At 41.1% G+C, this 17,872-nt stretch overlaps 1 long non-coding RNA gene across 2 annotated transcripts in view; it reads left to right on the top strand.

Moving 5' to 3' along the window:
- The window catches only part of LOC109985500 (uncharacterized), a 34,260-nt gene that overhangs the window by 6,740 nt on the left and 9,648 nt on the right, over nucleotides 1–17,872 (top strand). The window contains exons 2-3 of one of the 2 annotated variants that reach the window (XR_010666883.1): nucleotides 6,559–6,628; nucleotides 16,032–16,113. This is a non-coding gene — a long non-coding RNA (uncharacterized lncRNA). The remainder of the gene's footprint in view (nucleotides 1–6,558; nucleotides 6,629–16,031; nucleotides 16,114–17,872) is intronic. The other variant, XR_010666884.1, reaches the window with a different exon arrangement.

Genomic DNA, 17,872 nt, shown 5'->3' on the forward strand with positions numbered 1-17,872 from the left:
CTGAGTGCTCTCATGCTGCACTTTTTTGTTCTGCAAATATCTGCTGCATGTCACTCAATAGTTACAAAGATGTCATACATGATATGTGACCTGTGCACATGTTTCTGCTGGAGCTGACACTTTTTTGAGACATGTAAGTTTGGAAGAGTGAGTGCATCTGACAAAGTGTGGAAGATTTAGTAACCTTCTCAGCTGTGGATTTACTTTTTAAAAACACATTATTGCAGCTAGCATTCGAGCGAGCTAAACTTTAAGGATGCAAACTGATTGGTAGAATCTAAGAAAAGCTTCAGAAAATACAACATAAAGTGCTTTTGTGGTATGTTTGTGTTTTTCCTATTTTTTGAAATGGTGAACTTCCAGAGTTTAGATTAGTGTGATACACTTGAGTTAGAAGAACGAGATGTTTTTTTTTTTTTTTTCAGAAAAAATGGGTCATCATTATATAACCAGGAAGTTAACTGCCAGAGTCCTGCAGCTTGTTCATAGTGACATCTCTCTGCTCGGTCAACAGGGTCCTACCACTGTGCGTCCTTATTAGTGTGTACGCAGTACTGGCATGGTACAGGCAGCCCGGCAGCGAAAGCAGGAACAGCCCTGATCCCCGCTCGGTGCCCCACCTCAGACTAAGCCCTGGATTTGAAGGACAGGCAACTCTAGACAGAACAAGTGCGGCCAAAGCAAAGCGTAAGCAAAGCTTAAGAGCACAAGGCCAGATTCTAGTTTATCTTTATTTCCTGGTCAACAAGAGCACAACACTTTCTACTTAAAAAAGGCATGTCACAGTTTATGCTTCATGTGCCATATTGATGGGTTTACCCAAGATGAAGTTAAGGGGCAGGTGCAGTGAGCAGTAAAGTCAATCTTTGGACTAAGGGAAAAAAATGTTTGTGAGTGTACAACATTCTGTTTCACCACAGAAATGATCAACTATTCATACATAACAAACAGAGACTGTTATTGCCTCTAAATCTTTTGGCTGAATTCTTGATTTTAAAAAGGAAGAGTTTCCTTGCGGGGAGCACCAGGAGGTGCTGTAAAGCAGTTAGCCTTTGATAGCACAACACCAGCAAAAACAAACATGGCTGATGAGAGGGGCAGGGCCGACTTTACTGCTTCAGATAGTTAATAAAACATTAGCTTTGTCGGAGCTTTTGGAGCCCAGAGCATCTTTATTGGAAAAAAAGAAAAAATCTCCCAGCATGCTCTGCTACCTGGGGGCTGAGAGAGGAGCAGCACCCTGCTATGACCTCAGCTGAAAAACGAACACTCATGTTGAAAACTGCTCTTGTTAGCTTGGGAGCTAATACTCGTTTAGCAGCTCTTTCCAGCCAACAATGCAAACCAGTTATTACATTTACAGAATGACACAACTTTGGCAAACTTGTTTTTTTTTTTAGTTTAAATCTCACCCTGAAATCTGAGTTTGTGTTTTCAATGTATTTTGGACTTTTTACCAAAGTGTGGATGTGAGGGGTTTTTAACGGGTTGTGAAACGGTTTCATACGTATGTCTAAACTTGACCTTCAAAAGCAACAAAGCTTCGTACAGGGAGAAGATTGACTTTATCACTATATCATTATTTAACGAATCAATAATGCAACCGAAAGAAAATCAATTGGAAGCTATTGTGAGCTTATAGTTTCAGATGTTTTTCAGCCAATATTTTTCAGCTGGTTCCCAGTTATATGTTGCTGTTGTTGTTGTTGTTGTTGTTGTTTTTTTGGTTGTTTGTTAGAAAAACAAATAATTTGAAGAGGTCATTTTGTGCTCCTGGAAGGCACCTCTCCCTTCTTTAAAATGTGTGATAGACTTGTGAAAAGTTGTAATGATTCCAAAAATAATCCTTAGTTGAATTAATAATGCAACTGAACAATAGTTAAATGTTCAGTTAAATCCCTTAAAGTAGTGGCTTTCAACTAGTGGGTCAGGACCCAAAAGTAGGTCCCATAGCTGTTTTTTTAGTGGGACGCGAATATGTGCCTTCTGGGAAAAAAGTGTCAAAATGTCTATGAAGTGCTTTTTAAAAATGTTTGTTCTGTCATATTTTTCGTACCATTTGAAATCCATAGCGCATCATTTTTCATTACCTGAATCGTATAGGTTGAACATTTTTCAAAATATGGATTGCGATTTCACTTTAAGGAGTTGGTGGTGGGTGTCCTGATGCTAGACCAGTTGGAAACCACTCCTTTAAGAAATTTGATAAACACTTTATACGACAGTTTTAAATGAACTAGCAGCCAGTGGTAAAGTATCAAGAAATGTATAATGGAAGATCTCAAGTGAAGTAGAAGTACCTCCACAGTGGTCCTGTTTTGGCCTACGAAACATGTATGTGTGTGGCTATGATGTCCCTCACTCGTAGTGTAAATAATCATCATAATGGAACGTTCTTCCCCGGGTATGGTCTCCGAATTCAACACAGTGATTCATTACATACATAGATCTTGTTAAAACTCTGTTTAGAGTGTATTTTTTGAGAATACTATGCATGCACAGGACAGGAGCAGCAAAACGGCTTTGTCAATATGCATGTTCCTTATAGCTAGTTTAAGCAAGATTGTTCACAGTTCCAAACAATCTCAGTATCTGCACATAAGATCTGCAGTGATTGATGGGAAGATTGACAGCAGTTAAACAGAACTGACGGTTTGTTTCAGCGAGTCCCAGATTAGTCCTTGCACAGCGTGCTAAACTAAAAGACGAAGCGAGGCGACCTGGTCCTCCTTCGTCCTCATGTGAAGTGCTAAACCTCACCCTGACTTTGTAACGCTCAAGCTTGTGAGTCACAACTGTGAAGATATAATGTTATTTCAACCCAATCTGTCACCAAATGGAGTGAAAAAAAAAGCTTGCCAAGTGTACAAGTCTAACATCACCACTTCTGAGGCGCAGACTTACACACACACACACACACGCACATGCAAACACACACACACACACACACACACCCCCTCTTATCCTAATGTCGTTACACTAGCCAAATCGGCAATTAACAAAAAGTGATTTTTCAGAGGTCACGATTGACATTCAGGAGTAAGTGACACAAGTATCAACACTATCACATGACTAAATATGACACAATCATTTGAAATAATTAGTTCCCAGGTCATTTCAAATTGTAATGTGGCAAAAAAAAAAAAAAAAAAAAAAATTCTGGAAATATTTTCTTGACGTGCGAACATGAAGTAATGAATCATTTCTGAGAGACGAACATCACGGCACATCTCTTGGGTCTGAGTTGTTGCCTCGATGCGTGACCCATTTTGCCTCTTAAACACACCAGAAACACTGCTAATTTTGACAGCTTAGTTCCCAACCCTTAACAAGTCTGCCACCTTCTGCAGCTTTGTTCAATGGTGGCATGTTGGTGCCCAGGTGGTGCTGATGGTGCTGAAAATGCATGCTGTCACATTCCCAGAAAAGGATGGATGGATGGATGTTGCTGAGCCATGTTTAGGCAACTGAAACTAGTTTGGATGACTTTTTCTCACTTGCAAACACAATAATATAGACAAGTTAGAGGAGAAAAATGAAGATCCTTAATTTTAAAACATAACAGTAAAAAACTAAATGAATTACTCTGTTTATAAAAAGAAGCATAAAGTGGCAGCAGAGAACCAGAACCAAAGGTTAAAGTGCACACCATGCAGCACATAGCTCCATGTCCTAACTGTATGTTTTATTGTATCACAAATAATATAATGGATTGAATTGGAACTATGAATTGAACTCTGATGTCCCCGTTGTTGTTGTTGTGCTAATTGGACCTTTGTTTACCAAAAAGTGATTCTGATAAATAGCTTCATTTAGAAATGCAATGATTAATTGACCAATTTAAGTGAAATAAAATGAATTTCTCCAGTAATTGCTCAACATTTGCTTTTTAAAGTATCTTGTTTTTATTAAATGTGACAGATCGTGTCATGAATGTGTGTATTTAAAACTTTTGGTCAGAGAAAAGAAGCAATTTCAAATAACTTGCGTGCTTGGAAATTGTGATGATCGGCATTTTTTAAGCACATTCTTGATGTTTTATTGATTCATTTCTCAATTAAGTAATTGAGACAATAATCTGCAGATGTATCTATGATGAAATGCTTTATTTGGTTCTAGTTTAACCTTAATAATAAACATTTCTTTAACCACTAATGTAAACAAAAAAAGCAAAAATCAGTTATTAGAATACTAGCGCAGGTACAAAATGGAATATATCCTTCTTAGAAGAAGTGCAGGAAATGTAAAGTGGCATAAAATAATGATCATTAAGTGACGTACCTTAAAGTGTGACAGTCACTGCACTTATATAGAGGCTTATATCGCGTTATATGTTGCACTATGAAGTCCTTTTTATCAGAGTGTAAATAAAGTACAGCTAAAGTGATGTGTGTGTGTGTGTGTGTGTGTGTGTGTGTGTGTGTGTGTGTGTGTGTGTGTGTGTGTGTGTGTGTGTGTGTGTGTGTGTGTGGGTGTGTGGGTGGGGGTGGGGGGGTTCAGTGCAATAACAATAATATGGAGCAGACATGTTTGGAAGGACGTTGATGCAATAGGGCTGTTAACATATTCACCCTAACCAAAGATCCTCGTTCTCCACCAGAAATGTCATGGTCTTGACTTAATAATGCATGGTTGCTGCCTAGGGAATAAGCACAGAACAGTTTGTGTGTCTTTGCATGAAGCAATCCAGGCTGGCCTTTAATATTATATAACTGAAACTCTTCTGGGAAAGTAAAAACTGCTCTGTTGGTTTGACTTTGTCCTTGTGAAGGTCAAAAGATTCTGCTGAATTATTCCCCGTCAGTTTTTTTTTTTTAAATCAGCAGGTCTGGGGTATAATAGAGTGGACTAACCTAAGAACGCTAAAGATATATCATTCAGGCGTATGAATCCAAACTGCTGAGGAAGCGCTATTTGCAACCTCAGGCCACACCAAGAACCAAATCAACATGGCCGCTGGGCTTGAAAGAATAATAATAATCTAAAAGAAAAAAATTATATATTGGCAAAATGAAACTGGCACAGAATGCGGGGCGTGCACATGGCACCGGGCTCCTCTATAAAGACATCTGCTGATTACTCAGTTTAGGGAGGCCTGGTTTAGAGGAGCCTGGCAGGGAAACGTGTAAAGAGATTGGGACCACACGAAGACTGCTGAAAGAACACAGTACTCAGAGCCTCACAGGCAGTCACTGTGAGCATGAAGCCATAAAGACATGAAGCGGAAAGTTTTACACAACAAGAGAACCTGGGCTGCCTAGGGTGGCAGAATAATATCAGGCCCCCAAAATCCAGTCAAGGGCTTTCGATTTTTGTCAGGCGTGCACACCAAATATCCAACATAGACTGGAAAGGATCTTTTTTTTTACATAAGTGTTAGCAGGGAAGGAAATACATGCAGTTTGGAACGTGCTCTGTGCATAGGTTACATGTGCTGCCTTCACCTTCCAGAGACTGTAGCCAATTGGTGTCTGTCTCGGCTGACAGCGACAGGCCTGCACACAGGTCTGCCTGCGTGATGCTGTGTATGTGCTCCGTGTGACAAAGACCTGCTTCAGGTTGCCCATGTGCTGCAGTGTGGACTCACCCCCCAAGGGAGGCAGAGTCACAACACAGCACCCTGAGCCTTCTGCCTACCAGGGCCAGATCTTTGGACTTTGACAACGCCCCCACAGCCTTCTGCTAGTCTCCTTTTAGATTCTATTTTGAATCAGTACTGCAGCTGCTACCTATGTGATGCTAGTTTGCTAATCAGACGTGCAGTTTTGCAGCTTCAAAGTTGACTTCGAAGTCAATTGGAAGCAACAAAAAGCTTAAACATTCATGGTGATGGAAGTGTTGTAATTTTCAAGCAAACCATTGAAGCTTATTTACACAGATGCATTTAAGGTTATCTGAGTGTCAAGTGGAGATAATTATCAAACATCTTTTGTAGATTAATCCAGTAGTTATGGCCTCAACCGTTTTTTTTTTTTTTTGCAACGGTTTCAAAAGACTTAATTTTAGAAATGTTTGTCTGGTAAGTTAAACACAGGCTCCAATACCGACATACAGATCCAGAGAAGAAACAGACGGACTGGAGAGAGTCAACTATCTGTTCTTTAATCTTTTTTCTTTCATCACATGTCTCTAAATTTTGGCTGGAACAACCTTTCCTCAGTGGGCTTCAGGTACTTTTGTTCGGGGAGAGGGCTCATTACGATAGAAGCCAGTGTTATTTTGAGAGGTGGCAATCTGAAACTGCTTTTTAAATTTAGTACTGGGCACATGTAAGCTGTTTTTATCTGGAGATAACCAGATAAAAATAGTGTTATTGTCTCTTAAATTTAGCTTAACTCCAAATAACGGCTAACTTCGGCACAATCGAACACTGAGGCACGTGTTTGCACTGAGCTTATGTTTCATCAGGCATCTGAGGGCATCTGGTTCTACCTCGGCCTGTCCATATGCATCCCTCTGATCGTGTTTAGCCAATGCATCCTGCGTGTGTTTTCCCCAAGCCTCCTCTCTTCTCCCGACCTGTAACCCTCACTCTCTCTTTTTTGCTTTGTTGTGCAGGTCAGAGTCCATGCACCCGCGCCCACGAAGCCGCATGGCCACGTTTTGGTATGCAGATACACAGACGCAGGTAAGTCTGGTCCAGGTGCACCCTGCAGTGATGCTGACCTATCCAGAATCACCTCACAGCTCTCAGGTCAGGCTCAAGGCCCAGCAGGCTCCCAGCACAGGTCACAGAGGGCCTCAACATCCCCGAGATGAGACTGGAGACTGGCATGAGGAGGAGTGTTTGATGTGGCCCTGAGCTGGGCTCTGTTACCATGTTACTATGGCTTTAATTAGCTCCAGCAGCTGCTACTTCCTGGTTGGCAAACTCCACTGTCTCTGTAATCTCTTACAGGTGACTGTCAGTTGCATGTCAACATATTTAAGTCAGGCTTTAGAGCTTCAGAGATCTACTCCGCAGCAAACAAAGCTAATTAACTGTAAAGTGACTGTAGACAGGATTTGAATGAAGAAAAAGAAAAGGCTGTAGGTGCTATAATGACCACAGCATGTTTCCAAATATGTTATGCAAATGTGTCTCAAAGCGCCAATCACGTGCCCATTGTTTCTTACAAGTTGCCTGTCTGTTTCCTGAGGATGCAATCATGATAAAGAGACAGCAAAGTTCTCTTGGTGACAGTAAAAGTGCCACTCCGCATTCTTTATCTGGCGTTACAGTGTGCACAAAGACATCTTAACCACTGGAAATTGCCCTCTGAGGGCTGACAGCTAGAAATTGATCTCAGATTAGATGAGCGCACCTCGTTCCTGGCTCCCCTTTGTCACTCCCAAGTTGGTGGATCTTTCCTTAAAACTGCGCCTGAGATGAAAAAAGGGAGACTTCACAGCTGGCTATGGCATACTAATACCCTGAACTCATTAAATTAATGGGGGCCAGATTCCCCTTACTCAATGTGCACTGATGCCCTTTGAGTTTGCCGGGGCTAGAGGCTGTGCAGCACTTTGAAAGCCCTGACCGGCATATTGAACGTGTTTTAATAGAAGCCTTTTGAGACTCCTGGTAGGATGCAAACTAACTCTTTGCCTTTAAGTTCCCGCACCTCTCCGTGTGATCTTGCCAGATAGCCACTCTATCCTCCGATTCAGGCCTGGAGATGGGGGGAGGGGATGGTGCGCGTTAAATGAGGCCAGAGGTGTCCATAACGTTGCAGAGGCCATTCTTTCCTGGAGACGCGGTGCTGAGCGGGCTTTGATGTGGAAAGGTGCTTGGCGTAGGACTGAAACAGAAGGCTTACAAATCAACATTAGCGGGATTCCCTTCAGGGAGGAGAGTCTGCCCTCACGTTGGACAGTCGTCCATTGAGTTGTTGATTTAATTACTACATTCTGCTTTTACCTAGACACTGAGGCTGCTGCACTAAAAAAAAAAAAAAAAGATTCAGTTCCACATGTGGCCATTATGAAAGTCATTTTATGAGAAGACAAATCTCCCCATTATGAAGACGAGCCTTTTAAAGGAGCATCCAGTGGAGACATTTTCATAGCCAAAGGTAGCAACAGCAGAACTTCAAGGTTTTGAAGGGTAAAGAAAAGAAAATGTTTTTAATGGCAATATATTGAATAACTCTCAATATAATGGGAGAAATAGAATATTAATATAACAATTTTGCATATTTGCCCGACAGCAAAAAGATGAAGTGATAAGAAAAGAAAGCTGGGGAATTTGCATGACAAAAAAAAGGCCCCTTTAGAGAACTAATACATCCTCCTTATGGTTATCAGAACCACAAGTACCGGATGTTAAGATAGCGAGAAGTCATCCTCGATGAAATTAAGAAAAAATTAAGTGAATCTTTTTTCTTTTCTTTTTTTTTTAGCTTCAGTGATTTTTTTTATCGATGTAAGAGTTTGATAGTTCAGCTGAAAGGACATTATGATGAAATGATAATCTTCCTTTCAGTTCTGCTCTGTCATCTTGACTACATGCTCTTGAACGCTACAGAAAAAAAAAAAAAAAACATGGCTGACATGATGAGATTATACACAGTCAGGAGTGAGGTAGCAGGGCTCATCCTTTAAACGCAGTAGAAATATGACAAGTGGCTGGCATCTACAGGACCGTACTGACAGGAAGATGCCAGAAGACGAGGCTCTTGCTGTTGAATAAAGTGAATAAACAGAAATCCAGGCGAGCTAAAAATGGCTGACTCAGGTGCACAGCGGAGGAGGCATCACATCTCTCCACTACGACTCTCTCTCCCTCTCTCTCCACCGTAGCCTTTGCGTGCGACAAATCAGCACAATATGCCTCTTAGAGAAACTCATGTCGGGCAATCATTCGATTTTTTTTTATGGCTAGCTTTTGACAGTAATGATTTCATAAAGCCTTTGATTTTAAGCTCGATCACCATGGCTGCAACATGGCTGGATATCGCTCCTCATTAGCGATTCCATACGCAGAGAGCAATGCGCTGCTGTTAGCGGCACATACTTACATGCCCCACTCGAAAGCGTGCCGGTAATTTATTCTCCTTCCCCATGATGATCATCATCATCCTGATGCAACTCACACAGTGACAGGAATCCATCTCTGTGCTACCTGGCAACAAAGTGGGAGGAGGGGTGAAGGGGGAGGAAGGGAGGATCACATTTTGTGATCACAGAAGAGAGAGGAACGGTTACCAGGCAGGTTTAGAACATCTACCGCTAGGAACATCCTGTGACGTTAAGTAAGCGAGAAGGTAAAAAAAAACAAAAAACATTTTGAGATAGAATCCAACATAAGCCATCTTTTTTTTTCCCCCTGCCAAAAGTTTTCTCTGAGTCCAGCTTAAGCTCTTCAAAGTTAAGGAGTATATAGAGTGTATGATTCATTTGGCAGCTCATATTGTCCAGCTTTAAAAAAAAAAAAACTAAAGCTAGCCAGAGACACACTGTGGGTTGTTTCAGCTTCAGAGAAGAGAAAGAATTTGGCTTGAGCTTATAGGCCGCCCATCCCCAATCCAGAGATGGGCTCCTTTTTCATCTTATCGCGGTCTTAGTGCGTTGGTGTGGTGACTATGTGCTTCACAGGTGGGAGTCTGCCTCTGTCAAATAAGCCAGTTCACTAAGGACGGGATTTGCCGCTGTTATTTTTCTATTAGGCAAGAATTATGCTAAGCCCTTAGAGGCCATCTTTGTGTTGCTATGGCAGCCCATATTTCCTACCGGGTTGAGACCTTGAATGACTACAGTGCAAAGCCAAGTAGCCCCCAAACCCCCTTTGAGGATTAGAACCAGGGTCTCATAGTTATGCTAAACACCTCTGATATGATTGAACCTTGAATAGTTGAATGACAAAGTTTATTGAGATTGCCTCTCCTTTCATCTGATTATTGTCATTTGATTATTCCCAATCACTTGGCATGGCTTCAAATGCAGCCTTTCAAACAGCTTTTGTTTGGGACAACACTGAGAGCTTTTTTCTTACCATGTCCACAAACCTCATATCTTTGACCATTGTATCAGTGGAAACAAGAAAGCATGATTCCTGGTGGCAGAAATTGAACACAAAGGCATTCATTTCAAACTGAAATACAGTATAATGCTATACTATAGAGGGCAGCTTTGCAGCCATTGATTATTTTACTTTATATCCAAAGATTTCAGTCCATAAATCCATTGTTAAAGCCTTTCAACATTTATTCATTAATGCTCAGTAAACTTTCAATTAAACATCTGTTTTCTTTCACAGCCGCCCTAAAAACTTTGATTCCAAATCACACAAATAAAGCGTCACTTTTGAGCACCTTGCAGCACCCTATTTTTTGCAGACTTCAATGATCATTTGATCATCAGAATTTTGTCAATTAATTGTCCATCAACTTGATCAATCAGGAAGTCTTTTGAGCACTAAATGTGGTCAAATCATTGTGTCTATCACAAACGCGACAGCAAATTCAGCTCATTCTAAGTAGATGAACATGCAGATATCCCCGAAAACCTTTCTGCATGATGCCGCAGATGTTCTGGAGGTTGTAATATTTCCATCCTAGAGGTCGCACAACGCTTCTCAGTGTATAAACTTTAAACTCAACAGACGATTTTTGCTTATGAAGCAATTCCATCAAATTGCAGGTCAAAGTCCTGTGCGGCCAAATCAATACAAATACTTTTCCCCCTCTTTAGATTTTTGTCATAATGCTCCCAACTGTTTTCAGAGCAGGCATGAAAGCCCGAGCTCCATTCGCAGACATGTATAGACAGCCACTCAAAGCTGACACCGAGATGAGGCTTTGAGAGAACAAGATTGACACTATTGTGGTCACAAAGCACAACAGGAAACTACTTTGAAGAGGAAAGCGCTTTGAGTATCGGATTTCACTCCCCAAACAGTGGCCGAAGACGAGCCGGAGTATTAGACATGTTGAATTGGTGAACATTAGACAACAACAAAAAACCAGACATGTGCACGATAAACATCACTTCTGTGAGGAGGTCCACAACAGGAACGTGGGAAGGTCAGAACTCCCTTCAAACCAGACGTAAATACAAAAATGTTTGAGTTTTGTTTTCTGATCTGGAATTTGCTGCAGACTTTCTCCTACTTCCGTATCTTGGGAGGTTTCAGGCGTGTGATGCAAATATGAAGTTGACAATATATCCTAGTGAAATATACTTCTTTTTTTACCTCATGAAATAAAGTGCCGCTATCAGAGCCATGTCTTTTTGGCAGTTTGGGAATTGATCAGTCTCGATCCCAAGCTGCATCCTTGTCAGCTGGCAGGTCTGCTGGAGATGACACATTTAACTGACAGTGCCTTGTCAATGATTGAGCTTGAGTGAAATCCCTAGCTCACTGCCAGAGTCATATCTATCATCTTATTTTTGTCAAATTCGTCACAGAAATCTCTCAGTCTAATTGGTCTTTGAAGTCCCTGTAAGACAAAGCCTGCTAATCTTAGGGTGTGTGTGTGTGTGTGCGTGTGTTTGAACAGCACTTGCCATTGACTACTTCTCTTCTTCTTCTTTGAGCCTGCAAAGTTTGAAAAACACGACAGTCACATTTTAGGTGCTCTGATGTCACACAGTCTTTCTGGCTTAAAAAATAAAGGTTCACTGATATGAGGTTGGGTCTGCTTTGATGTGGGGGTCTCTAGTGATGCGATTTTAGCATGCTATCTGCCTCTGCTGTTCTCTGTCACCCACTCCTGCAAAGACTGACATGGGAGCTGCCAGAGCAGAGACTCAGCCTCTTTTTATTCCTGGTGACTACAAATTAAAGGTACGAAAGAAGGTAAAGCCAGGCAGCACCATGACAAGCAGAATGTGAAAAAAAAAAAAAAAACTTCTGCAAGCACTTAAATGTAGAATTTAACTGTGATCTGTCTTAATCTTTGTTTAAAAGAAGAAAAATATAGTGCATTTTGGGACCTGTATTGCTAAATGTAAGGAGCCTATTCATTTTTCAAATAGCAGCAAAACAAAGAAATCACTGTTATTCTAATGCATCTGCCAGCTCATTTGCATGAACAAGCTCACCTGCTCTTTAAGAAACCCCTGGAAAGTTTATTTTCTCACTCATTTGCGTTCAGAATCCTCCCCCCTGTACAACTTACAATTTATTTCCTGCTCATTATGCAACATGGTGGTTGCGAGATGCTGGAGTTGCTGTCCTGTGAGAGGGGAAAACGCTCCGTGATAGAGATCTACTAATCTCGTTTTATGCTTATAACGGCGCGAGGAGATCCTCCGCCCCCCCCTGCCACGCGGTCGACGCTCACCTGGAGCAGCCACCGGAGCTCCGCAGGATCCTCCTCCGTCTGCGTGTCCTGACAATTGGGATTTAGCGAGGATTAGAGCAGAATATTTCAATTTAGCGCCGGAATGTACCCGCCTGCATGTGCCAAAGTAATTACCTGGCCCCTTCTACAACAAATGCAATTATTCAAACTGTAAAACACACGTGTAGAAAAGAGAGGTTATAATATGGTGTAAGACGAATAAACACAATCCAGAATTTTGATGAAAGCAATTAAAAAAAAAAGTCGCAGCACCCAGAGAGAGGTGATGATTTATTACCCAAATAGGCTAGTCAAAAAGGTGATTTCATTCAAATAAACAGACGCCACTTTTCGTCTAGGCTTTTCTGAAAATGAAATCACGAATTCAAAGGAGAACATTCACATTTGTATATTGATAATTGCAATCTTTGTTCCGAAAACGGGGTTTTATGGACTATTTGATTTTTTTTTTTTTTTTTTTTTTTGGTGCGTTCAATGTCAGAGAGAACAAATCTGAAACGTCTCTCCTCAATATATCGGCAACTGTTGAATGGTATTCTTTTTGCTGAGGTCAGATATCACTACAGTCCCGAATCTGACAAAATACGCCAACGCACGATTAACACCAAATACAGAGAGGATACATTTTATTAGGCTATTAAACATCCATAATCAATATTTGCGATAGTAAATAAAACTCTTTCTGGCGTTTTGGAAACAGGAGGAAGACTGGAGGCGGACCTAGACTATAAAAGAGGCAGTATGGTGATTGTTGTGGGATAGAAGAAAAATAAAAATAGCCTGCCGACAATATTCTCGGAAAAATTGAAGTTATTGTAGGCTACCATCCAACTATCATATCAGGGTTGTAAAAGTAAGAGTTGCATTTTTATTAAAAGTAGAACTCATTAATTGAACATTGAGTCTGCATGATAAAACAGTTTGTATACCTGCTGGTTTAGAAATAATAGTCCTCCTCTGTTCTGCCCGGCTGCATATGTGTGGTGCGTTCAGGGGCTGTATCGAGAGTTCTTTTATGTCTGTCCAATTAACCTGTTTCAGTAAAATCGCCGGAGAACAATACTGTGGCCATGCTGATTTATTCGTTGCTGTCCAGCCCGTTACTCTGTCTGAGTTCGTTTATTTTGTTGCTATTTTTCAATCTTTTTCTCCTAGATCAAAATCTCAAATGAAAATGCAGTGTTCAGAAGTGGAGGCTTCGTGTTACGACCGTTAACAGGCAGAAATTAAAAAAAGAAGTGAAGATGGGGCTCTTTTTTTTTGTCTACAACAACCTTTACGATAAGGGCAAAATCATCTCTTTTGTTCCATGTTATATCAATGCTCATTCACTTTGCTCTTCTTAAATCACCTCTGTTCAGTCTAAGATGCAAGGATGACGAGACAGAGGCCCTGTGTGGGTATATCCCGTGTAAACAGGGCCCTGTGCATTGTGTAAAGGAGGGGGATTAGCCCCTGCTTTTGTTGCATATGGTGTGTACACACGGACACTGATTCAGCTCTCCTAAAGCCAGTTTGGCCCTCAAATCGTTAAGGACGTCTGACTCACAAACCTGCAGCCGCAGATCCACTAAAGGAGGGACTCCTTTAACGTAACACGGCATTCATCCGCGTGTTAGATCAGCTTCCGATGGGCCAAATGGAGAAAAAAAAACATTGACTCCAGTCTTAGACTCTCCATTGTAGTTTACTAAAAAAAGATTAAAAACAACCTGAGTATAAGTAGGCCTACTTAGTTCTGTACTTATACTCTCGTGTTTGTCTAATGACCTACCCAGTGATAAAGGCATTATGGGATGAAAACTGTTACAAAATCAGCAATTAAAGACGCCAAGATTAATCAGGACATCTGTACAGAAACGCATTGCCCAACTGTCAGGGCACGCTCGCTGCATTTCGAGGTGTAAATATAATCAATTGAACTTTTATATTATTAATTCCAGTATTTGAACCAATTAAGCCAAATCATTTTAATGACTGCTCGATTAGCTGCGGATAACAAGAAGGTCCTCAGAACACATCTGATCTTTTTTTTTTTTTTTTATCAATCATCCTGACACGATGAGTCCGGATCAGAGCAGGATGGACTCCTGTCCCTCAGGTGCGCCTCAAAGGGGGTTTCTTTTGTTTTCTTACAATGTAGCCTATGCTTTCATTTTGTGAAAACTTTGCGGAATGGGGTTCTATCTTTTATTCACATGTTTTTCTAAAATGAAATAGAAAACGTTCCCTCCGAGACCGTTGCTTTCAATGAAACGCAGATTTTTGAGAAGAAAGAGGAAACTTTATTAAGTCGGACACCAATTAGACCTAATGTCGAACTGATCAAACATCAGGAACCTTTGATCAGGAAAATGACTCAAAATGTTGATTGGAAAAAACAACTTCAATGCGGATTATCTTTTAGAAAACGGAGTGACCAAAGTGAAGCAGGAGGCCTGCAGGCCCTCACTGTGGGAGTGATGTGTGTGTGTTTTTTCATTATTCATCCACCTGTAGCTCCCACGCTGCTGATGCATTTAGCCTTTACTTCCGCTGAAAAGAACAAATAGCAAACGTTTCCATTTGTTGGAAGTCGTTTGACTCCTTGAAGCTGTTTGTTTGTTGATTAATAAAAAATAGATCAAAATCTTTTGAATTTTATTCAAACCGATCGGTTTCTATTATCCCGACTGACGTTATGCGTATGCTATATAGAATACACAAAGGCTATTAACATGCATCCAGAGGCTTCATTTTAATTTAAAAAAGAAATCCGCTAGATTTTGTTCTTGTTTATTCTATTTATGCTTTTTGTTTTCGCTCATTAAAACTGACACAGCCAAAACAAACGGATGAAGCTCAAAGCATCAAAGCTTCAACCAAATTTCAAATTGCAAATGTCATAAGTCGATTTAGAAAAAAAAAAAACTTTCTCATGCTAAATAGTTGTCCACTATTCGTTCTTGACCATATATTAAAGACATCCTTATTTAATACAGTAATAATAATTCACTCATATCGTCGTTATATAAATAGCCTGGGTCTCATCGACGAGAAGCGCGCGCTGACTGACTTTGATCAGGCTTTTAAAAAGGAGTTCAGAAGATGATATCTTTTCAAAGGGGAGAACATTTTGTCACTGTTTCTTTAATTTTATTAAACTCATTTTTTCTTTTATCAAAAAAGAAATGAAACGCATATCAGGAGCATTGTCACAGCATTAAGGTTTGAACAAAGTGAAGGTCTAATCAGCTTCAGCAGACACATACAAGCCACATTCTTTATGGCTGGTCTGAGTATTTATTCTGTCTGAAAAAAACTCCTCATGCAAAGTTTTCTTCAGAGTGGAGCAACTGAACAAAAAAAACTGTATTTACTTAATTAAGAAAAAATAACAAAATATCTGTATCCAGGAATCTCTCTATTGTTGTTATCAAGCACTTTACTTAGCCTACTTAAAATGTGCACAGATGGTTATAAACAGTAATTCTCCCCCCTGTCTTTACATGTGGTACAAGGTTTTCATTATACAACACTTCCTCTTTGTTTAGTGAGAGGCACGATGTCTGATTGTCTGTTCCTCTGAGATATACACACTCCTGTCCAACAATCTGGGGAAATCATAGAATATCAGAAACTACTTCAAACACCTTATGAGTCACTGATGCAAAAGAAAAAGAAAACCTTAATAATTAATGTTTGGAAGCCTGTTTCTGCAAAATAAGTAAAATTTTAAAGTGGAAATATTTGTATTCCCATCAGGGTCCTTTAAAGACGTCCAGAAGAATATGACCAGCAGCAACATGAGGCAGAATCAGGATAGACCAATCATCCAAAAGTGACAGTAAGACATATTCATTAATAGTTCCACAGGCTACAAAGAAGGAGCAACTTCCAGAGTTACCCATTTTTAAACATGAAACTCAAGAGAAACTTTGGATTCAAGTGATGACAGGGGATGATGCGTATCTTTTGAAACAGAGGATTCCAGGACACACACTGAAGAAAGCTCATGGACTGTTTCAGTATCTTACTTGACTTTTTAGATTTACAGACAGGTTCTTTTAATTAATTAGTCTGCTGATAGATATTTTTACATGTCTAATTTTACAGTATTCACTGTCTGTGGAGTTAATTGTGTCTAATTGTGTGTGTGTGTGTCCAGGAATGTGTGCGCTCGTCGTAGTTGTCTTTTTGTCTGTGCTTCCATGTGTCCATGTGTGCCAACGCTTGTATGTGCCCATATGTGGGTGTGTGAGTGCTCCACTGTTACTATGTGCCTGTGTGTGTGTGTGTGTGTGCCCATGTGTGTTGTATGCAGCCTATTAGTGGAGTTTAACCCCTGTGTTCAGGGAGTCACATCCCCTCAACACACCAGTCTCCATTCTTGCAACAGCAGCACGTTAACATTTTACTCTCCTCCCTCCCCACCCACCCCCTTCACTTTTGTCCTAAGAGGGCAATTAAGGAAACAAACGTTTTCCCCAAGATAAGCTGGCTGCCAGCTTTGCATACTAATGTAATGCCAAGTGGTTACAAATAGTGAGTGCTCTAATTACCAGCACTGTTTTCAATCAGAAATTGCTCAATTTCCCAGGATGAGGTCTCCATGGCTGGAGAAAAAAAGCACAACCTGACAGAGGCAGGAGACAATCATCCCTGTGTAGAGTGTGACTGATTTTTTATGTGTGTGCTTGTGTGTGCACAAGTGTTGGTGCAAATAAGCTCATCTGCCCCTGTGTGTGCAGACCTGGGTACAACCCTCTCCATCATTGCTGCCCTTGACAAGTCAAGAAATGGATCCTGTCAGCCTCTACAGCATTTAGCACCACAATTATCCTCTTTTCACAGCCAGGCTGCATTAATGTAAACCACACCAGGCTGTGGTTGCCACTCAGTGATGAGCACAATGTGGTGCACCTTCTCTGGGCACACAAATTGATGCAATTGTGTTTCTTTGTGATCACCAGTGCAAATCGCGGCCTGCCTATTTATTAAGCAATTTCGTCTGGGGGAAATCAAAAGGATGGTTCTTTTAATTTGGCGAGAGATAGCAATATCTCTTAAAGCAACATAATGTAGCTGACATCAAACAAAAAAACAGGGATATTTGAGTGCTCATCAACCTAGCAGGGAGGGGCCTTCTATTCTGAGAGGAATGGTTATGGTCATGAGCAGAGGGCAGCACAGACCACAGTGACAAGGACTCACTCCCTGGGTGTGAGGCAGACTCACTCCATAGGATGAGCACACAGGACCCATCGGTTGGCCTTAGCTGACCTTTAGCTCTGACAGTGGCTAATGGAGGGCTGGCCCTGGATCAATGCACCGAGAGACCTGGCTCCCCATCTCTGCCCTTTCACCGCGGCCAGGAAGAAGGGAGGGATGCTGCCAGAAGCCACGCCGCGGATCCATCGACCCCGCCGCTCTCCTATTCTACGGGTGACAGCTGCAGTGCCAACGAGCCTGGGGACGCCACGCTGCCCTGCCATGTAGGAAGGACAGCCAGCAACTCCATCTCTGTTGAGGCGGGAGGGAAAGTCAATGATGATCTGTGACTAAATATACTGTATGCTCTTCTCTAGAGCCAGAGACAACACAAA

This window comes from Labrus bergylta, chromosome 9 (genome assembly GCF_963930695.1).
Source record: "Labrus bergylta chromosome 9, fLabBer1.1, whole genome shotgun sequence".
NCBI classification, from domain to species: Eukaryota; Metazoa; Chordata; class Actinopteri; order Labriformes; family Labridae; genus Labrus; species Labrus bergylta.